The sequence below is a fragment of the Macaca thibetana genome, chromosome 4, assembly GCF_024542745.1.
Source record: "Macaca thibetana thibetana isolate TM-01 chromosome 4, ASM2454274v1, whole genome shotgun sequence".
In the NCBI taxonomy this organism is placed as follows: domain Eukaryota; kingdom Metazoa; phylum Chordata; class Mammalia; order Primates; family Cercopithecidae; genus Macaca; species Macaca thibetana.
The window spans coordinates 37486886-37506829 of record NC_065581.1 but is presented as its reverse complement, the minus strand read 5'-3'; the positions used below and the strand labels follow the sequence as shown (position 1 = coordinate 37506829).

The window sequence follows — 19944 nt, the reverse complement described above, 5'->3', positions numbered from 1 at the left end:
CAGCTGGTCTTCCTGCGTCCTTCCCACAGGAGGCCTGACCCCCACCAGCAGAGCGCAGCCAGCCTGGCACCCCAAGGTCACTGGCAGAGCAGGCAACTGAAGGGCAAGCTAATGTCAACAAAGGCAAATTTACTGCAAGAGCAAGGACCAGGGTACTGTTTGCCACCAGGTATTTTCAGCTAAAATCAATTTGTTTTCCCCCCAGAGGTGTCCCTCATGGGTGTGAATGCCCCTCAAATACATGTGAATTGCCAGAGTCCAGCAGTTTCCTAATCCTAGCCATGGCCAGGCGGTCAATTCTCAGAAGAAGAAACAGTCGGACAGTTCCTCCAGCCTCCTGAATCCCCCTACCCAGATCCCCAAGTAGGGTAACCCTGCTCGACCAAGTAAAATTACCCTGGACTTTGGGGCAAAAAACACCCGGGTTGTGGTCCTAGCTCTGCCAGTTACTACGTAAGCTTTAAAAAACCACTTAATATCTCTAGGTCTCAGTTTCCTCACCCTTAAATGGGCCATGTGCAAGTTTAAAGAGCATGGCTACGGACACCTACTCAAGCAATTGATCAGGGAGTCCATGCGCAAGGCAGACAGAACAGAGCTGAGTGAAAGGCTGTGTCTTGGTGGTTAAGCAGGAGAGCTCTGGACTCAGATCATCTGGGTTGGAGTCCAGGTTTTACTAGGTGACCCTGGGCAAGCAACTTAACTTGTCTGAGCTCTATTTTCCTTGTCTATAAAATGGGGATATTACTGTCTCAGAGGATAGACATGAGAATTAACTGAGTTAATGTAGGTAACGTGCCATCAGCACTTCGTATACAGAAGTGCATGGAAAACAGAAGTATGATTATTCCTCTCTGCCTTCAGTTTTATTGAGCCTCCTCCCTATCACTTCCCCCTGCCAACTACCTCCTTCAGACAGCAGCTGACAGGTGCTGTAGGCTGAGGGCCTTTCCCAAGGATGTCGTCAGGCGGGTGGCCTAGGGGTAAGGAGGGGCCGGGCGGGGCAGCGCAAGGGATGATTTCTCCCAGGCTGAGCCACATCCTGCCAGGCACATCAGGTGATCTGAAGTCTAGACACCTGGCAGCCTCTGCCCCGTGTTGCCTGTGTCCAAGGAACCCGTTTTGCAGGCAAAGAAAATTAAAGGTGGCTGGTCTACCTGGCTCCTCTCCTCCCACTTCAGGAGAGGGAAAACAGAGGGTGAGTTTGCCCATGAGGGAGCCCTGGCACCTACCTGCCTGCTCTGGCTTGACTCCAGGGCTGAGTGACTGCACGACCTTGGCAGCAACTGGGTTTTCCTAGGGACAAGTCCCAACTTGCAGGCTCTGGGGGGGAAAGCTCTGCTGAGTCCTCCTGAGGCAGGAAGCCCGGGACACATGCCACATCTGCTCCACCCCACCTCACCCCACTGCTTGTGATCAGTGCAGCCCACAGTTTCACGTCCCAGCTGGTTGGAAGAGGAGGCTCTTGGTAACTTCACACCAAGTTTAAACGGCAGGAGATGGAAGAGATATGAGACTTGTCCCTAAGTCATACAGCTAAAAAGGCCAAAGGCCACTGTCCCATAAAGGGGTCACCCAGTACAGTGGACAGAGCCCTCAAATAACCTCTGTCCACCCTCCGCTAGGCATGAGTTGGGATTTATTTATATATTTTTATGTTTGGGGGCTGTTCTAAGCAGTTTAAAAATATCAGTCCTCCTAAAAAGTGGATATCTATTAGCTCCCTTTATACAGAAGAGGCAACCAAGTCTCAGAGAAGTTAAGTGACTTGCCCAACATCACACAGTTCACAAGTGGCACAGCCAGGATCTGAACCCAGGCCTGCTTGCCCTGAGTCCTGTGCTCTAGTGTTGAACCCCACTCCCTCTCTAATTTTGAGGTTTCTTAACCAGAGAGGCCCATCAGAATGACTTGGGGAGGCCGGGGCAGTGGCTCATGCCTGTAATCCTAACACTCTGGGAGGCAGAGATGGGAGAATCATTTGAGCCCAGGGGTCCAAGATTAGCCTGGGCAACACAGTGAGACCCCGTCTCTACTAAAAATAAAAGTAAATAAAAATTAGCTCGGTGGCTGGGTGCAGTGGCTCACATCTGTAATCCCAGGACTCTAGGAGGCCAAGGCGAGCAGATCATCTGAGGTCAGGGGTTCAAGACCAGACTAGCCAAGATGGCAAGACCCCATCTCTACTAAAATTACAAAAATTAGCCAGGCGTGGTGGTGCACACTTGTAGCCCCAGCTACTTGGGAGGCTGAGGCAGGAGAATTGCTTGAACCCAGCAGGTGGAGGTTGCAGTGAGCTAAGATCATGCCACTATACTCCAGCCTGGGCAAAAGAGTGAGACTCTGTCTCAAAAAAAAAAAAAAAAAAAAAATGCTGGGCATGGAGGGTCACACCTGTGGTCCCAGTTACTTGGGAGGATGAAACAGGAGGACTGCTTGAGTCCAGGATGGTGCCATTGCACTCCAGCCTGGGTGACAGAGTGAGACGAACGAACGAACGAACGAACGAACGAACGAACGAAAGAAAGAAAGAAAGAAAGAAAGAAAGAGAAAGAAAGAAAGAAAGAAAAAGAGAGAGAGAGAGAAAGCAAGCAAGCAAGCAAGCAAGCAGGCAGGCAGGCAGGCAGGCAGGCAGGCAGGCAGAGAAAGAAAGAAAGAAAGAAAGAAAGAAAGAAAGAAAGAAAGAAAAGAAAGAAAGAAAGAAAGAAAGAAAGAAAAAGAAAGAAAGAAAGAAAGAAAGAAAGAAAGAAAGAAAGAAAGAAAGAGAGAGAAAGAGAGAGAGAGAGAAAGAAAGAAAGAGAAAGAAAGAAAGAGAAAGAAAGAAAGAGAAAGAAAGAAAGAAAGAAAGAAAGAAAGAAAGAAAGAAAGAAAGAAAGAAAGAAAGAAGCACCTAGGGAGCTTTTTCAAAATATAGATTTTGAAAAATCCCTGCCTCTTGAGACCAACTTAATCCAAATTGAAGTTTCAAGCAAGTGTTTGGCACCATTCCTCAGATGGGCACTCTTGGGGTGCCAGCCAAAGGGGGACACACTGGTGTGTTTGAAATGGACATTCTTGGTCTCAATACATCATAGGCACAAGGAGGAGGAGCCCGCCTAGGGCTTCATCAAGGAGCTGGATATTCCCTGGCTCCGGGGAGCTCAAGACAGGACTAGGATCTAGGCAGGTACCCTCTTCTCTTCTACCACCCATCCTTCTCTTATGGCTCTTATAGGCCTCTCCTCCCCCATCAAAATCTGCTCTCATGCTCATTGTCATAATAACTTTCAGCCCAAAGAAAACAGAAACGTAAACCCGTGTTTTACAAACAACTGAAAATAGCCTCCTTTATTGGCTTTGCTGCCTTAGACTTCAGCCATATTTTAATTTCCAGTAAGAGCTCAGTAAATACTGTTGAATCTAAGGAGTGCTCCTTTGAAGGGGTGGTAATGGCATAGGGGTTATTCTCGGAGTAGCCGCGGCGGTTCGCGCCGGCCAGCCCCACTCCGCGGGAAAGCCGGTGTGCTATTACCGCCAGGGCCGGGAGGGGGCGCCGGCCTCCAGGAAATCACGCGCGGGGTGGGAGGTGCGTGGGCAGAGCCTCGGACTGCGGGAGGGAGTAGTGATGAGTCAGTTTCCTGCAAGGCGCTGCTCGCCCGCCAAAACTCTGCTTCCACTCCGGCTGCGCGTCACCCTGGGGTGGGGAGGGGGAGCATGGGAGGGGACAGCGGGGGGGCGCCGCGAACACGTCACGCTGAGCCGGCCAGGCTTCCGAAACTCCCGCCGCTGTTGGGAAACCGCGCGCTCTTGTGCCGTCTCTGACACACACACACACACGCACACACGCGCGCGCGCGCGCACACACACACGCGCGCCGGGAGCCGACCCCTCCACCTTATCTCCACGCCCAAAGCATGGGATGAGTCAGATCCCTGGAAAATAAAAATAGACGGGAGCAACGAAAACAAAACCGCTCGCAAGTCCTCCCAGAAACGCGACGTGGAGGGAGGGAAGGAGAGGGGAAGCTGCCTGGGCGCCCCAAGTTCCAAACCCAGCTCCAAGATGCTTTTCCGCACGAAGAGGGCGCAAGTGTCCCCCAGGGGTTCTGGACCGAGAGGATGCGCTGTGATCCGCGCCAAGTGGCGGCGCCCCAGGGGGCGACTCGCCCCCCTGCTCCGCTCAGCCCTGTCGCTTTCCGAGAGGGAATCTGGGCTAGGTCGGGGCGCCACCGAGGCAGCTGATGGAGGCCCTGAGCAGCGTCGTGCCCCCCAGAATCCCCACCCCGCAAAGACCTGACCCCTTACCACCTCCCACCCAGGCGTGGGCTCTGCTCTCGCCCCGGAGTCCAGCGCCCCGACCCGAGGGCAGGCTGGGCCGTGATTCTCCCGGCCGCGGTGGGAAAGAGTTAGAGGAGACCCTTGCCCTTCCCCGACTGACAGGCTGGTTGGAGCCCGCCCAGCGCAGAGTCGTGACTCCCCGACCCCTAGCGAAGCGGGGACCCGACGCGGTGTCCTGGACCTCCGGTGCCCTGCTTCCCTGGGAACAAGCTGTTCCAGCCAAATAGGTCACTGTGCCGATGGGAGGACGGAGACCGCGGCGGGGCAGGGGAGAGGGCTTCGGGAGTCCCACTGTACCCCTTCCCGGGCGGGGTTCTGACCTCATACAGTCCGTTCCCTGGGGTCTCCTTGTCACAATGAGTCACCTCCTCGTTTGTCCTTAGGGGACGTGTCCTGGCACACTCCCAAGGGCCGGGAAACAGCCCGCGCTGACCTCAGTGCCCAGCCAGGTGGTGGACACAGTGGCGTAGAGGACCTGAACCTGGGACCTGGGCCAGGGCGGCGCCAGTTGGATCCGAGAGCCGCCTAGGACCGATCCTAGACGAATTTACTCCACTCCGCTTTCCTCGCCCCTCCTGGGCCCCTCCAGGGACACGGACTTCATCCCCAGGCCGCGAGCAAAGTGCGCCTGGGGCCTGCAGCCAACCGCAGCCAAAGGCGAGCTCTCAGAGCAGTCCGGTCCACGCCCTCCCTCGCCCCAGCTGGGTTTCCAGGGGCGGGGATCGTGACCGGGGATCCCTGTACTGGTAATCCCGCTCTCTGCCCGGGGTCTCCGGCACATCCCGACCCCCGTCACCCGCGCACTTACAGACACCGTGTGCGCAAGCCGAGCGCGCACCGATCCACGCCCGTCATTCACCTGCCACAGAAACACCTGTGAACGCAGCGCACACCCGCGAACACGCATCCTCGCGGACACGCACGGACACACGCGGGCACGCTGGGCTCGGCTCTGGGCCGCCGGCCCGGGGTCCCCTGTTGTCTGCCGCCGCTCTCTCACCTCCTCTGAGTGCCTCGGTGCCTCGGCGAATCCGCGCCCAGCTCTGGCCCCACAAGGAACTGACTTCGGCAGCTGCTCACACCTCAGCTGGCGCAGCTCAGCGCGGCCCTGATATACCACCGCCCCGCCCGGGCCCGCCTCAAGGAGGCGGGACCCGCGCTCGGCCCACCGCGCCGCCCGGGACCGCCCTCCCCGGGGCCCAGGCTCCTGGCTGCCCAGCGCCGAGCCAGCTGAGCCTGGCCGAGTTCCAGCAGGCCAGCCGGTCCGGAACCTCGCGTGCTGCAGGAGGGCACTTCCCTCCTCCCCCAGTCCCTCGCCTGCGTTGGTGCGCTGGACATATTTCCCCACGAAGTGAGCCACAAATCTGGCTTTTTTTACTTGGAGAATGAGTTGGCACTCCCCAGGAGGACACAGCACTGTTAGAATGAGCCCCCTTTCTGGCCCACCGTTGACCCACTCTGGGGGTCGGGGAGTCCGACCTGGCAGGCAAGGATTTACCCAATGCAGCTGAAAAGATCAGGAGGATGACATTAATAAATAAAAATTCATAAATAATAAAAACGATGCACCTCTCTGCAATTTCCAGAAAAGTTCTATAATATCACCTCTATTCCCACTGATCCCTCACTAGGTCACCTCTCCCAGAAGCATCTGGAGCACCTAGACACCCCAACAAAGCATCTTGAGGCCGGAATGCTTTTCCAGTCCCGTTTATTTCACAGATGAGGAAATTGAGGTCCACTGAACTTAAGTATACAAAGTTGTTGATTGTCACATGCTTCCAGGAAGGAGGCAATTGGAGACACTACCAGAAAAGGGCAACCTGATCTCCAGGGAAACCGAAGAATTGGACATTGAACCAATCTCTGTACACCCTACACTCACCTCAACAGACGAAACCCCTGTGGTTGCAGCAGCTTTGTTGGCCAGGAAGGGGAGGATTTGACGAGTGAGTTGTCTGTCTCCTGAATACTCCCCACATAGTCCCTGTACGCTTCTGGGGAAACTGGGGCTCAGAGAAGTCTAGTGACCTAACTCAGATCATGCAGCAAAGAAATGACTATAGTTGGAACACAGGCCTTTTGCCTCCTGCCCAGGACTCTCTGCTTGTCATCCTTTATTTCTGTGGCTCCAGAATGACAAAAATGCCAAATAACCCTCATTTGCAGATGGTTTATGGAGATGACATAAATAAAGGACAACTCTGGAAGTGTCTACTGGTGCTTCTGACAGACACAGAGATGAATGACAAGTCTATCCGCTCCCATCTACCGCACACCCCTGCCCTCCCTTGGACTTCACCTTTGCCTCCTTTCTGAGCCTGAAACATTTGCAGTTTTGCTTTTAAAAAATTGCAGAGGATGGATTGTTCATCTGAACAGAAATCCCACTAAAAAACAGAACCCAGGCTTGGAGCAGCTACAATTACTTACATCTCAGGCTGCTCAGAGTCTGGAAATCTCTGCCCAGACATGCCCAGTCTTCTTCCTTTAACGCAGCTGACCTCAGGGAGGACAGGCTTCTTTCTCCTCTGCTGTGTGAATGGGAGCCCGTAGGGGTGGGAGGACACAGCAGCAGACCCCCTCGGCCTGCCTGGTCCTAGAGTCAGGCCAGGATTGTGGCTAAACCCCAGAAAGGCCACAGCACGGCCTCAGGACCCCACTCTAAGCCCCACTGCTGTCTGCACCTTCCCTCCTATACATCCAAACCATCCAAAGGGTGGGTTGTCAAATGTCCAGCAGAGGATAGGCATCTCCTCCCACGGCCTTGAAGCCCCTCTGCTTTCAAGCATTTCAAATAGACTAGACATTGTCTGTTTACTTTGGGGGAAAAAAATTTTTTTAATAAAGGCTTGTAATGAATTATTTACAGTTTTCTGGTACTGAGCTTCACAATGAAATAATTCTTTTTGTTGTTGTTTTTGGGAAATAATTTTTTTTTATAATTTCTAGCTCACCACCACCACCACATTCAGTATTTCTTAAGTACCTACTAAGTGTCTAGTACTATTCGGTGCTTTAAAAAAAAAGTTTGCAACCATGCACTTGAATGTGTACACAGACACACTCTAAGGGAGGACCTCTGCCCTGAGGAAGGCAAGGGAGCAGGTTGTTAGAAGTCACACACAAATCTGACTCCCAGCACACATTCACACAAGCACACATGCACCAGATCCCAGCCCTGTCCCAAGGATCTGCCGGCAGATCACATACCCTATTGAGAGTAACAGGCCAAGGTCTACCTGGGGTCTCTAGAGGTCTCCTGTCTCCTACCATCCCCTTCCTCACCTGAAAACAGGCAGTCCAAGGACAAAATAGCCACCAGCCTCTTCTATGCCAGAGCTCAACATGTTGGGACATGTTCCTGACGGTCAGAAAGCCAATCAGAGCCACAGCCTGCTGCCCAAGCATGTTCCCAGGAAGCCGGCAGCATAGGGATGGAGGGAGGCTCAGCATGGGGGACAAGAGCACCCAGACCAGCCCCCTCCCCAGACTGCGGTGGAGCAGCGTGGGGTAGGGGAATGGTGAAAGGTGGAAAGCCCAAACCTGAAGAAGGAGGATGTGAGGAAGGCTCAGTGGTGGCTGCAGGAGCTGCCTAGGAAGGGAGAGGAAGTGCTGGGAACAATATCACCATTTCTCAGAAAGAGACTGGGGAGTCCCAAATAGGGGCAGTCAGCTTTCAGAGGAATTCACCTCCACACAGGCTCCCAAGAAGTGAGACCCCAGAGAAGAGGCGGAACAAAGATAGAACATTATTGAGCAGAAGCAGCCTTGGCTTTTTGTTTTCATTTTATTTTTCTATTTTGTTTTGTTTTTTGAGACCAAGTCAGCAGTGGTGCAATCTCAGCTCATTGCAGTCTCTGCCTCCCGGGTTCAAGCAATTCTTCTGCCTCAGCCTCCCAAGTAGCTGGGATTACAGGTATGCGCCACCGTGCCCAGCTAATGCTTGTATTTTTTTTTTTTTTTTTGCACAAAAAGTTGGATTTGTTGTTTCTGACAAGTGCATAGTAATTTTCAGTTTGCTCATGTTCCTAGCATCACAAATCCGAAGTACAATTTTGCTTCTCAATTAAAAACATACTGGCTGGGCTTGGTGGCTCACACCTGTAATCCCAGCACTTTGGGAGGTCAAGGCGGGTGGATCACAAGGTCAGGAGTTTGAGATCAGCCTGGCCAACACGGTGAAACCCCATCTCTGCTAAAAATGCAAAAATCAGCTGGGCATGGTGGTGGGCGTCTGTAGTCCCAGCTATGCAGGAGGCTGAGAGGGGAGAATCACTTGAACCTAGGAGGCAGAGGTTTCAGTGAGCCGAGATGGCGCCACTGCACTCCAGCCTGGGCGACAGAGCGAGACTCCATCTCAAAAAAAAAAAAAAAAAAAAAAAAACACATAAATCTTTGTTTAAAATGAAAAAAAAAAATCAAGGCATAAAAATTTCATTGTGTTCTACATTTTTAAATACCATTCTTTGTCTCCTTTAAAAGATTTTCATCCATTCATTCAAAAACCTTTTAAGTTCAACTGTCCAATTTAAGACAGAGTGAAGACATTTTTGAGTATCTGAACTAAGCATTGTCTTGACTGAAACTAAGTAAGAACTCTATGAGAGTTCTGTGGGCCTCCCGGTCATGCCTTTCCGTAGATAGGGAACCTCATCTTTGTTGGTCATCATGCCTGCTGTGTCTAAATGTGCCCACTTAGGATGAGTCACGAATTCTTTCAGGAATGCCGCAGCTGTACATGCCCCCGCAGATCTATATTTTCCAATGTTGTTAACATCCGCCAGCTGGCAATCTACAATCTGTCTTGTATAATGTTTGAAGAGAGGCATCCTCCAGACGCAGTCCCCTGTTTCAATGCTGGCCTCAAAGAGCTTGTTCCAGAGCCAGGATAAATTGGTAAAGACCCCAGTGGCACCTGACCCCAAAGCTACACTTTAATGTTAAGGTGGTGGCATTAAGGATGATCTTCGGGTTAAACGTGTGCATGTAACAGAGCACATCAGCCAGTATGAGCCTCCCCTCGGCATCAGTGTTATCAGCCTGGATAGTCTTCCCGTTCCTGGCTCTAACAACATCCCCCAGCTTGTTGACCTTGCTGCTAGGCATATTTTCACAAAGAGGGGCCAGACCTGTAATATTAATGGGCAAATTGAGCTTTGCAGCAGACACGATGCCTGAGCATATAGTTGCAGCTCCTCCCATGTCAGCCCTCGTGAGGTCCATATTTGCAGAAGCCTTGATGGAGATACCACCACTGTCAAAGGTAATTCCTTTCCCAACAAACACCAGGGGTGGTTCGTTTGCATTGGGGCTGCCTTTGTAGTGAATTTCCAAGAAGACTGGGGGCTTGTCAGATCCTTTGGCCACACTGAGGAATGGTCCCATTGCCTGTTCCTCAATCCAAGACCTGCGTCTGATATGAACCTCAGTTTTACTATTAGCACTTTTGAGATTCTTCTCAATAATTTCAGCAAATCTGGTTGGCATCATCTCATTGGCTTGTGTCTCCATCAAGTGGCGTGCCAAGTTCTGCCCACAAGCAAACAGGACTCCTTTCTGCCTCCTGAGCCCCACTTCCATAGAGCTTCGCCGACATGGCCATCTTCTTCTTTTGCTTTAGGTCATCTTATTCATAGAGACCAAGCACCGCTCCCTCCTCAGCAGCCTGAGCGTCTCCACAGGGATCCACCTCCACGGAAGAGAGCTCCAGGTCTTGAATCTGCCTGCATCCCGCTGCAAGAGCAGCTCTGATGTTTTCTTTGCCTTCACGCCAGTTTCCCTGTTTGTCGATTCTGGCTGCCTTTATGCTGAGGCCAACTAGCACCACGCTGGGGAGGTCCTCATGCAGACCATAAAAGGTTCAAGTCTTGCCTGCCTTCAGAGGTGGTCCAGATATGTTCAAAGTTCCTCTCAGCTTTCCAGCTATCAATGTATCAAAATTCTCTCCTGCACTTGTGAACGGTGGCACACCATCTTCTTTTTCTTGGGAATAGATTCCTAAAACAAGGCCCTTCGTCATGTCTGCGGCGGAGAGACCCCAGCTCCAGAAACATCTCACGGCCAGACGTCGGATGACGACTCACCCCGCCTAATGTTTGTATTTTGGTAGAGACAGGATTTCACCATGTTGGCCAGGCTGGTCTCCAACTCCTGACCTCAGGTGATTCACCTGCCTCTGCCTCCCAAAGTGCTCCAAAGTGCTGAGATTACAGGCGTGAGCCACCACGCCTGGCTTTTTTTTTTTTTTTTTTTTTTGAAGAATAACTTTGAGAACTAACACTCTGACCTGCTGGGAGCTTTACCCAGTCAACATAAGGATCAGGACTGAGCATACATTAAGGCAGGGAAATTTGTGACAGAATTTGTGCAACACAAACGCTTCCAGATTCCCAAGCCTACTACTGCCTAAGCCTGAAATTTCACCATTAGAAATTCATTTCTTTAGGTTGGTCTGAGTACAGTGGTGTTTACAACTAATTGATCACAACCAGTTACAGGTTTATTTGCTCCTTCTCCACTCCCACTGCTTTATTTGACTAGCCTTAAAAAAAAATTGAAAATAAAAATAAATAGGCCTGGCCAGGCATGGTGGCTCATGCCTGTAATCCCAGCACTTGAGAGGCCAAGGCAGGTGGATCACCTGAGTTCAGGACTTTGAGACCAGCCTGGCCAACATGGTGAAAACCGTCTCTACTAAAAACTACAAAAAAATTAGCCAGGCATAGTGGCAGGCACCTGTAATCCCAGCTACTTGGGAGACTAGGGCAGGAGAATTGCTTGAACCTGGGAGGCAGAGGTTGCAGTGAGCCAAGATTGCGCCATTGCACTCCAGCCTGGGTGACAGAGCGAAACTCCATCTCAAAAATAAATAAATAAATAAATAAATAGGCCTGGCATGGTAGCTCACACCTGTAATTCCAGCACTTTGGGAGGCTGAGGCAGGCAGATAATTTGAGGTCAGGAGTTCGAGACCAGCTTGACCAACATGATGAAACATGATGAAACCCCCGTCTCTGCTAAAAATTCAAAAATTAGCCAAGTATGGTGGTACATGCCTATAATCTCAGCTACTTGGGAGGCTGAGGCAGGAGAATCGCTTGAACTCGGGAGGCGGAGGCTGCAGTGAGCCGAGATTGCGCCATTGCACTCCAGCCTGGGCAACAAGAGCAAAACACTGTCTCAAAAAAATAAATAAATAAAAGAAAAGAAAAGACGTGTATTCTTACTGTGAGGCTGTGTTCCTCATTAAATGTGATCTTAAAAGCAAAGTGCTTAGCCTGGCACATAGAAATCACTCCATGAATATTAGTTATAATGATAATTGCTTTGCAAACATCCCCAGGAAAGGCATCTCTTGGAATTTAGTAATTATCTGTATTTTAGTGGATATCTTAGGTAGGTTTCCCAGAAAACACATAAGAGTTTTGCTTGAAGGAAGTTTATTGGGGAGTGCATTCACATTCAACACTTGTCTGGATATAAAAGAAACAGAATTGGGCAGAGAGAAGAACTGGGGTCTGCTGGAGGCTGGAGGCCCAGAGAGGCCTTGGCTGATCCCACCAGGACTCCTGCAGCTGGGATGGTCTTGCAGAGTTCGCTGAGTTGAAGCATGAGAGCTAGGTCCTTACACCCTGGGTTTCCAAACAGTCATCTGGATGTGGATGTGGCTGCCCCTGCAGTAGGGAAGTGCATGACCTCAGGCAAGACAGCTTCCTCCTCTAAGGCCAGGGAAGGACTTGGCTGTAAGCATCAGCAGTCATGGCAGCCACTGTGGAGGACAAGTGCCTGTCTCTTGCAGAAGGTTCTGGGTGGTGCAGTGCAGAGGGAGTAAGTTGATCAGATCATTTAGGGACTAGAAGGCAGTGAGGAAATGCTGTGAACACAGGCCACCTGAGGGGTGAAGGCCTCTTTGTGCCTTTGCACAAATCTTCCTCTCTGAGTGTCCCTGACCAACTTGCCCCATCTCCACTGCATTCTCCACCTTTTGAATTCCTATTGATTCTTCATGACCCAACACATGTGACTTGGGGTGAGGCCTTCTCCAGGCTCCCTCTAATTCCCAGAGCTTCCACTGAGCAAGAATCTCCACTGTGCTTTGCCCACCTGCTTGGTTTATGTGTCTACTGAATCCTCTAAGCTGGGCACCTGGAGGGGCTGAGCCCATATTTTATTCATCTTTGTACCTTGGAGAGGTCTACCAGCTTCAGCTGGGAACTCAGTGAATGTTTATTGAAGGGTCATTTTTGGCCTGTACTCTGAGGTTAGGCTTCAGTGCTGCTGCTTCCGAACCCTGTCTTTTATTTATTCATTTGTCTATTCATTCATTCATTTGTTTTAACAAATAATTAACACTCACCGCTCAAACCAAAAACTAGAATATTACAAATCACTGACACTTTCTTGTGTGTTCCACCCCTACCCCAAAGTGAGCACTACCTTGCATTTTATCTAAAACTTTCTTTTGTTTTAAATAGTTCTATCACATGTGGCCAAGACAGTAATGCTCAGCCATTTTTCCAGATGTTCTCCAACATTTCCCAGCCCCACTTACAGTGTAGATGGGGTCGTGTGACTGGTCCTAGCTGATGAAATGTGAACATAAGTGACATTTGTCTTTTTAGAGCTAAGGCCAGGTGAAATTCTCGAGCCTTTCTGTCCTTCACAGTTGTGGCAAAAGTGAGGTCCCGTGTCTCAGATGGTGCAATGGTGCCACTACAACATGGTGGAGCCTCCATCAGCCTGGATCCCTGAGTGAATGTGTGGAGCAGAGTGCCCCAGCAACTTCTATTGGATATGTATATAAGAAAAAATTAACCATTTGTGTGTGAAGTCACTGAAATGTAGAGGTTATTTGATACTGAAACATAACCTAACCTAATATTTATGCATATGGTTGTGGATGGTTGTGGTTTGTGGAAGTCAATGTCACCCAGTGAGGTATACCTCTGGCTATTCACACTCTTTTGTAGTTGCCTCCCCTTGAACATTTCTGGCTTGTGACTCTTTTAGCCAATAGAATGGGACAGAAGTAACCCTGTGCACATTCCAGACCTAAGCCTTAAGAAGGTATAATAATTTCTGTTGCTTTTGGATTCTTAGGGACCTTAACCCACCATGTAAGAAGTTCAATTACTCTGAGACCATCATGCTGTGAGAAGTCTTGTGGAGAGGTCACATGCAGCATAACCAAGGCCCACTAACTAAGAGTTCCAGCAGATCTCCCAGCAAACAGTCATCATCAACTTGCCAGCCATAAGAGGACCATCTTGAGAGTCGACCCCCAGCTCCAGTTGAACCTCCACAGGTGGAGCCAAACCCCTGACTGAATTATATAATGTGAGCAAACAAATGATCGTGGTTGTCACTGTGTTTTAACATGATTTGTTGGGCAGCAATATATAATTTAAACATGGTTCAATCATTTTCCGATTTTTATTTTTATTTACCTATTTGTTTTGAGACAGGGCCTCACTTTGCCGCCCAGGCTGGAGTACAGTGGTGTGATCATGGCTCACTGCAGCCTTAACCTCTCAGCCTCAAGCAATCCTTGCACTTCAGCCTCCCAAGTAGCTGGAACCACAGGTACACACCGTGGTGCCTGGCTAATTTTTTTTTTCAATAGAGATGGTGTCTCCCTATGTTACCCAGGCTGGTCTCAAACTCCTGGGCTCAAACTTCAGCTTCAGCCTCCCAAAGTCTTGGGATTACAGGCATGAGCCACAATGCCCGACCCATTTTCAGTTTTTTAAATATCCGATGATTCGTTCTCCTATCAATGGGCATTTGGGTTATCGCCAGTTTTTGTTATTATACATAGGGCTACTATAAGTATTTTTATTCATGTCTCTAGGGCACATATGTAAGAGTTTCTGGATATACACCTAGGAGTCGAATTGCCCCATAATCACTCTGTCAGAAGAAGCATGATTGAAGAAGTAGCCACACCAGGTATCTGGGCCTCACTGTCTATCTGTGCCTTTTAGGATTATTGGAACAAGTCTAAAACCCTGAACACATTGGGGATTATCATTGCTTGCATTTTTGTGTAGAACAAAAAGTAATTCAAAGAAATGAAGCCCTAATGGAGGAATTTCAACGATTGTGACACCTGAGAATAGACATTTGGCAGCAAAGGGAGCTGCTCACAGATTCTGAATTCAGTCCTTTGAGCTGCCTTCAAAGCTCCCAAGACACCCCCTCCAGGCCCCTTAGCACACAACGGCCTTCTGGATGATCCCAAAATAATAGGAACTGTGCACTTTGATTTTTTTTCTTCTCTAACATATTTTTTAAGCCCCTCCCAAGAAAAAGCCTCAGCATAGGCTGAGGGGCTTGGGTTCGGGGCCTCTGATTGCACAGTAGTGTGGAATCTCAGTGATGTCAGGTTTCAGATCCATTCTCTCACTCCTCACCATCCATACACTCCTCCCTCCCCCATCCAGGACAGGTGTATTAGACTCTTATACAGACAGAGAAATGGAGCCCCTAGGAAGTGCTGGCTTCGGCTGAGGGGACACAGACTGGGGTCAGGGCAGATCCAGGGCTCTGGCTGTGGCCCCAGCCCTTCTGCTCCCCATCCCATCAGCTGCTTGTCCTTGCCTCTGCTTCCCTAGAGTGGCTCTAAGTGTCATCTGTAATCGTAATGCCACTGGGGCCACTGTGGAATGTGACAGCTGCAACCCCCACGCCCCAAATGCTAGTGGTCACACTGGAGCCAAGCTCAGAGCCAGGGAGGAGGTGTTATTCCCTCTTCCCTATCCTCAGTGGTTTCTAACAACCCTGTACCTGCTGGGAGCAATCATTGCTGATGTCTCCTCCAACGTCCATCCTAGCAGCTTAGGATTGGACTTACGAAGAAAAGTCAGGGTGTGTGATAGAATGACATTAGCTCCTGTAATAAACAAACTCTCACATTTCAGTGACAAGCCAATACAAGTTTATTTCTCACTCACATATGAATCCAATAGAGGTATTCAGGTGGCTGCCCTCCGTGTGGTGATTCAGGCTCTTAGGTTCTTTCCACCATGTGGCTCCACCATTCCCTGGGGCCTCATGATCTCTGATTCCAGCTGCAGGTAGGGGAAAGTGCCAGAGAAGCCATGTGCATTTCTTCACATCAGGCTCAGAAGGGACTGGCATCATCTCCTACCTACGTTCCATTGGTGAGAACTTGGATGCACCCCGGATGCACAGGTCAATGTAGTCCCTGGAGGTCCGCACAGATTTGTGAGGACCCACTAGCCATCTCCATCACAGCTGGGAGCACGGCAGACGGGACTCCCTCTCCCCTGTCTGCCGGTAAGAGGGTCTTTTCCTGCTGAGTCTCTGGATGCGGCCACAAGAATAAGAAGAGTGCCACCTGGGCAGAACATGAACTTGGACCTCAATATCTTCGTGTCTAAAATGGGTGCTTTCATAGCTATAATCTTACCATTCCCCAGAGAGACTGAGAAAAATGAGGTAGGCATGATCCTCTTCAGTTCCCAAAGGAGGAAACCAGGCCACAAAGAGACAGTGAGACTAAAGTTACACAGCAGGACCCATTTCCTCCTTCTGGTGCACAGCTTTTCCTTTTTCTTTCTAAACTAGTCAACATCAAAGTCTGAGAAGTCATTGGACTTAAATGCAAGAAAATCCCTTAGTCAGCAAATCCACCTGAAAATCCCCTGAAGGCCTGGGAGAAGGATTATTAAGAAAAGTTCTTTTACTGCCAGAAATGCAGGTACATAGACCCTGACAGTTTCTTTTCTTTTTCTTTCTTTCTTTTTTTTCTCTTTTGAGACGAAGTCTTGCTCTGTTGCCCAGGCTGGAGTGCAGTGGTGCAATCTCAGCTCAGTGTAACCTCCGCCTCCTGGGATCAAGCGATTCTCCTGCCTCAGCCTTCCCAGCAGCTGGGACTATAGGCACGTGCCACCATGCCCAGCTAATTTTTGCATTTTTAGTAGAGACAGGGTTTCACCATATTGGCCAGGCTGGTCTCGAACTCCTGACGTCGTGATCCACCCACCTCAGCCTTCCAAAGTGCTGGGATTACAGGTGTGAGCCACTGCGCCCGGCCTGACAGTTTCTTAATGGGGTGTGTGGGACTCCGGGAGGGTGGGGGCTTGCTGCAGTGAGACTTCAGGGCAAGCCCAATTCTCCTTTCTCCCTTTTGAATATGCCTGAAATCACCCCCATTGGACCTTCCTCCCTCTAGCTCAGTGATTCTCAACATAGGGGTGGGAGAACCCCTTGTGCCAAATGCTCAGGTCCTGTATACATATAGATTCTCTCTGCAAGAAGACACAAGAGGGGCCGCATACTGCATCACTCCTGTAATCCCAGCACTTTGAGAGGCCGAGGCAAGTGGATCACTTGAGCCCAAGAGTTAGAGACCAGCCTGGGCAACATGGTGAAGACCCATCTCTACAAAAAAATGCAAAAATTAGCCAGGTGTGGTGGTACATGCCTGTGGTCCCAGCTACTGGGGAGGCTGAGGTAGGAGCTCAGGAGGTCGATACTGTGGTGAGCCAAGATTGTACCACTGCACACCAGTCTGGGCAGCAGAGTGAGACCCTGTCTCAAAAAAAAAAAAAAAAAAAAGAGAGAGTGAGAGAGGGACAAGAAACGGTGGCAATGGCTGCCTCTGGAGAGAGGAGCAGGTCCACTGTGTTACCCCCTCCAGGGCACCATTAGGAAGTCTGGGTGGACAGCACTCCCTGGGGTTGTGCTGTGCACAGCCTATCTATCTTGGGGTGTAAAGTAGGCTTATTCCTCTTAATATATATTTTAAAATTGTTAATAACATCGTAGATAATAATTAACACAATTAAAATATATATTCCACATGCCAGCCCTATCTGAACCCAGTGAATTAAAATTGGATGAGGGACCGCCGGCTGCACAAGTGTACAGATATTTTGAAAAAATCTCCCCAGGTGATTGAAAGCTCCCCACCCTCCATCCTCAAGGCTTGGGAAACCTGATTTAGTCTCTCCTTGCACAGGCCCCTCTATCTCACTTCTAGAAGTCTCATTGGACCCTTTCACCCCTGGGAGAGTGAGTGAACTAGGAATAGATTCTGCCACTGAGCAGGGAGGAGGGAAGGAAGGAAGGAGTCAGGGTTTGGGGTGGAAAGGCTCAGGGCTGAGTGAGCAGGAGGCCAGTTTTGCCTCCTGGGGAGTCGGGGCCTCCCACTTCCCTGCAGCCCTGAAACGCCCTCCCCACACCCGTGCATCGCCTCGAATCAGCAACTCTGGCCGGCAGATCTCCCGCTGGCCTTGCCCGGGCTTGCCTTTTGTTGCATTGTTGCATCATCATGCGGCCTTGCCGGGAGCCAGAAGAGTGAGCCACCCACTCAATGCTGGAAGAAAACAGCTAATTATATCACCAAGAGACCCAGGGCATATGGTCACTCTCAGCTGGCCCAGCCTGTTTCTACTTGCTTTTCATGATTGTTCTGAATTTTTCAAAATAACAATAACTACCAACCAGGAAAAAAAAAAATCACCCCTGACTGTGGAGTGTGCTGCTGAAGTAAGAGCTTTAGTCTACCTGCTACTCTAGGAGAGACCTACACAGCCCTCTGAGCTCAGAAAACCAAAAGCCAGACTCCCAGACTAGTGTTCAATAGACAAGCGGCTCTGAGAACAGGATACATTGGAATCAGCAGAATCCGAAAGACAAGCATTGCTTTGACAGCATCACAGTAATTTATTTTTCCAAAAACTTTAAAATTCTATTTGTAGTTTAGTCAAAAGTGCAGAGCGTTTTGTTTGCCCATAGTTTCCTGTATTTATTTTTTGAGTAGATAATACATTCCATGGTCCACAGTCAAAAGATGCAAAAGGCTATTCAGTGAAAACTCTCCCTCCTACCCCTACCCTCCAGCTACCCGTTTTCTTCCCAGAGACTGTGGCTGCTGGCTTGTGTCCCCTTCCCAGAGATAGTCTAAGAACATCCAGGTCCTTCAGCTAAAACCCTTGGGCACAGATGGGTTGCAGAATCTAGAACTTTTCCCATTTTAGACAGGTAATAAAGTGCATACAGCCTGTATTCCACAACACCAGCAGGCTCCACCTAGGGAGACCAGTCATCCCAGTTTGCCCCAGACTGTTCCAGTTCCACGTCCAGGGAACCCCTTCAGTCCTAGGCAAACCAAGGCAGTAGGTCCCATTAGGTGTGGGCTGTAATGTGTTCATACTAACAGGGATAATTAAAAACTGTAAATGGCTTCACATTCTTTTAGCTCTGGTTTTGCTACCAGATAAATTTGCCACAAACCAAAGAAAAAAAGTTTTGGTTTCCAGAGTCTTTTGGATTTGGGAATTGTGGATGAGGGACTGGGGAACTATAGGCAATATACATATATTTTTAATCTGCTTGAAAGGAAACACAGTGTTGGGCACATTGTTTTTTCACTCAATTTATCTGAGTGGCTTTCCACCTCAGTACATAGAAATCCTGCCTTTTCCTTTTTGCTGCTGTGTTGGACTTCATCACATGGGTGAACATTTAGGATGTCTCCACATATAGTTTTACCTGCTGCTAACAACATGGGCAGAGGAGGAATGGGATCTTCTTTTTTTTTTTTTTTTTTGGAGACGGAGTCTCACTCTGTCACTCAGGCTGGAGTGTAGTGGCACAATCTTAGCTCACTGCAGCCACCGCCTCGCGGGTTCAAGCGATTCTCCTGCCTCAGCCTCCTGCGTAGGTGGGATTACAGGTGTCTGCCACCACACCTAGCTAAAGTTTTTGTATTTTTAGTAGAAATGGAGTTTCACCATGTTGGACAGGCTGGTCTCGAACTCCTGACCTCAGGTGATCCACCCGCCTCAGTCTCCCAAAGTGCTGGGATTACAAGCATGAGCCACCGCGCCCAGGCAGGGATCTTCGTTCCTAATGCTTGTTTATGACCGAAAGTTTAAGTCCAAGCCTGCTCAGAAGTTGAGGGGCAGAAACAAGACCTACTGAGGTCTCCCAGACCAGTTGCCCCGCCCAAGCACCCACATCACAAAGAGTCACTCCCATTCAGAATGATTTTTCCAAACAAGAAGACAACTTACATTCAGACCTACTATATTAGTCAGGGTTCTCCAGAGAAACAGAACCAATACAACAATATATTCAGATAGATATAGACATAGATAGATAGATAGATAGATAGATAGATAGATAGATAGATAGATAATGTTCCTCAATTTTATGATAAAGTAAAAAATTCATAAGCCAAACCATCATAAGTCAGAGACTATCCATCTATATATAGGCTCACATGGGCAAAAATACCACCCAGGGAGGGTCTCTGGTTGACCAGGTCCAGTTAATGAAAGGGGCTAGATTTCAGCTGATGGGGCTGTGGAAATATGAATTGGGAGCCCTCTTCCTAAAACCAAGAGAAGATTCATCCATGTGTGGTGGGGCTGAAGTTTATGCAATGATAGAGGCCTTCTTCACGAAAAAGAAGGCAATTATACTGGGCGCCTCCATCCAAATGAGAGTCCTAGAAGCTTCGTTTCATCAGTTTCACCATTAACCCACCTCTGCGTGTGGCTGAATAAAGATCAGGGAAGTAGCGGTCTCTGAGGGGCGTGGGTAACACCTGGGGGGCCACAGTTCTAAAACTTGAAGGACCAGAATAGCCCGG

The 19944-nt window shown here is 49.5% G+C and overlaps 2 protein-coding genes and 1 pseudogene across 3 annotated transcripts in view; 1 reads left to right on the top strand and 2 right to left on the bottom strand.

The window, feature by feature from the left end:
• The window catches only part of STK38 (serine/threonine kinase 38), a 276943-nt gene that overhangs the window by 81389 nt on the left and 175610 nt on the right, over positions 1–19944 (top strand). The gene's annotated exons all lie outside the window — the stretch shown is intronic.
• The window catches only part of CDKN1A (cyclin dependent kinase inhibitor 1A), a 96174-nt gene that overhangs the window by 3395 nt on the left and 72835 nt on the right, over positions 1–19944 (bottom strand). The window contains exon 2 of one of the 2 annotated variants that reach the window (XM_050787857.1): positions 5131–5182. The gene's annotated coding sequence lies outside the window, so the exon portion shown is untranslated. Of the gene's footprint in view, positions 1–5130; positions 5183–5316; positions 5452–19944 lie in introns of those variants that run through there. The other variant, XM_050787856.1, reaches the window with a different exon arrangement.
• LOC126952754 (cytosol aminopeptidase-like) lies at positions 8883–10402 on the bottom strand (annotated as a pseudogene).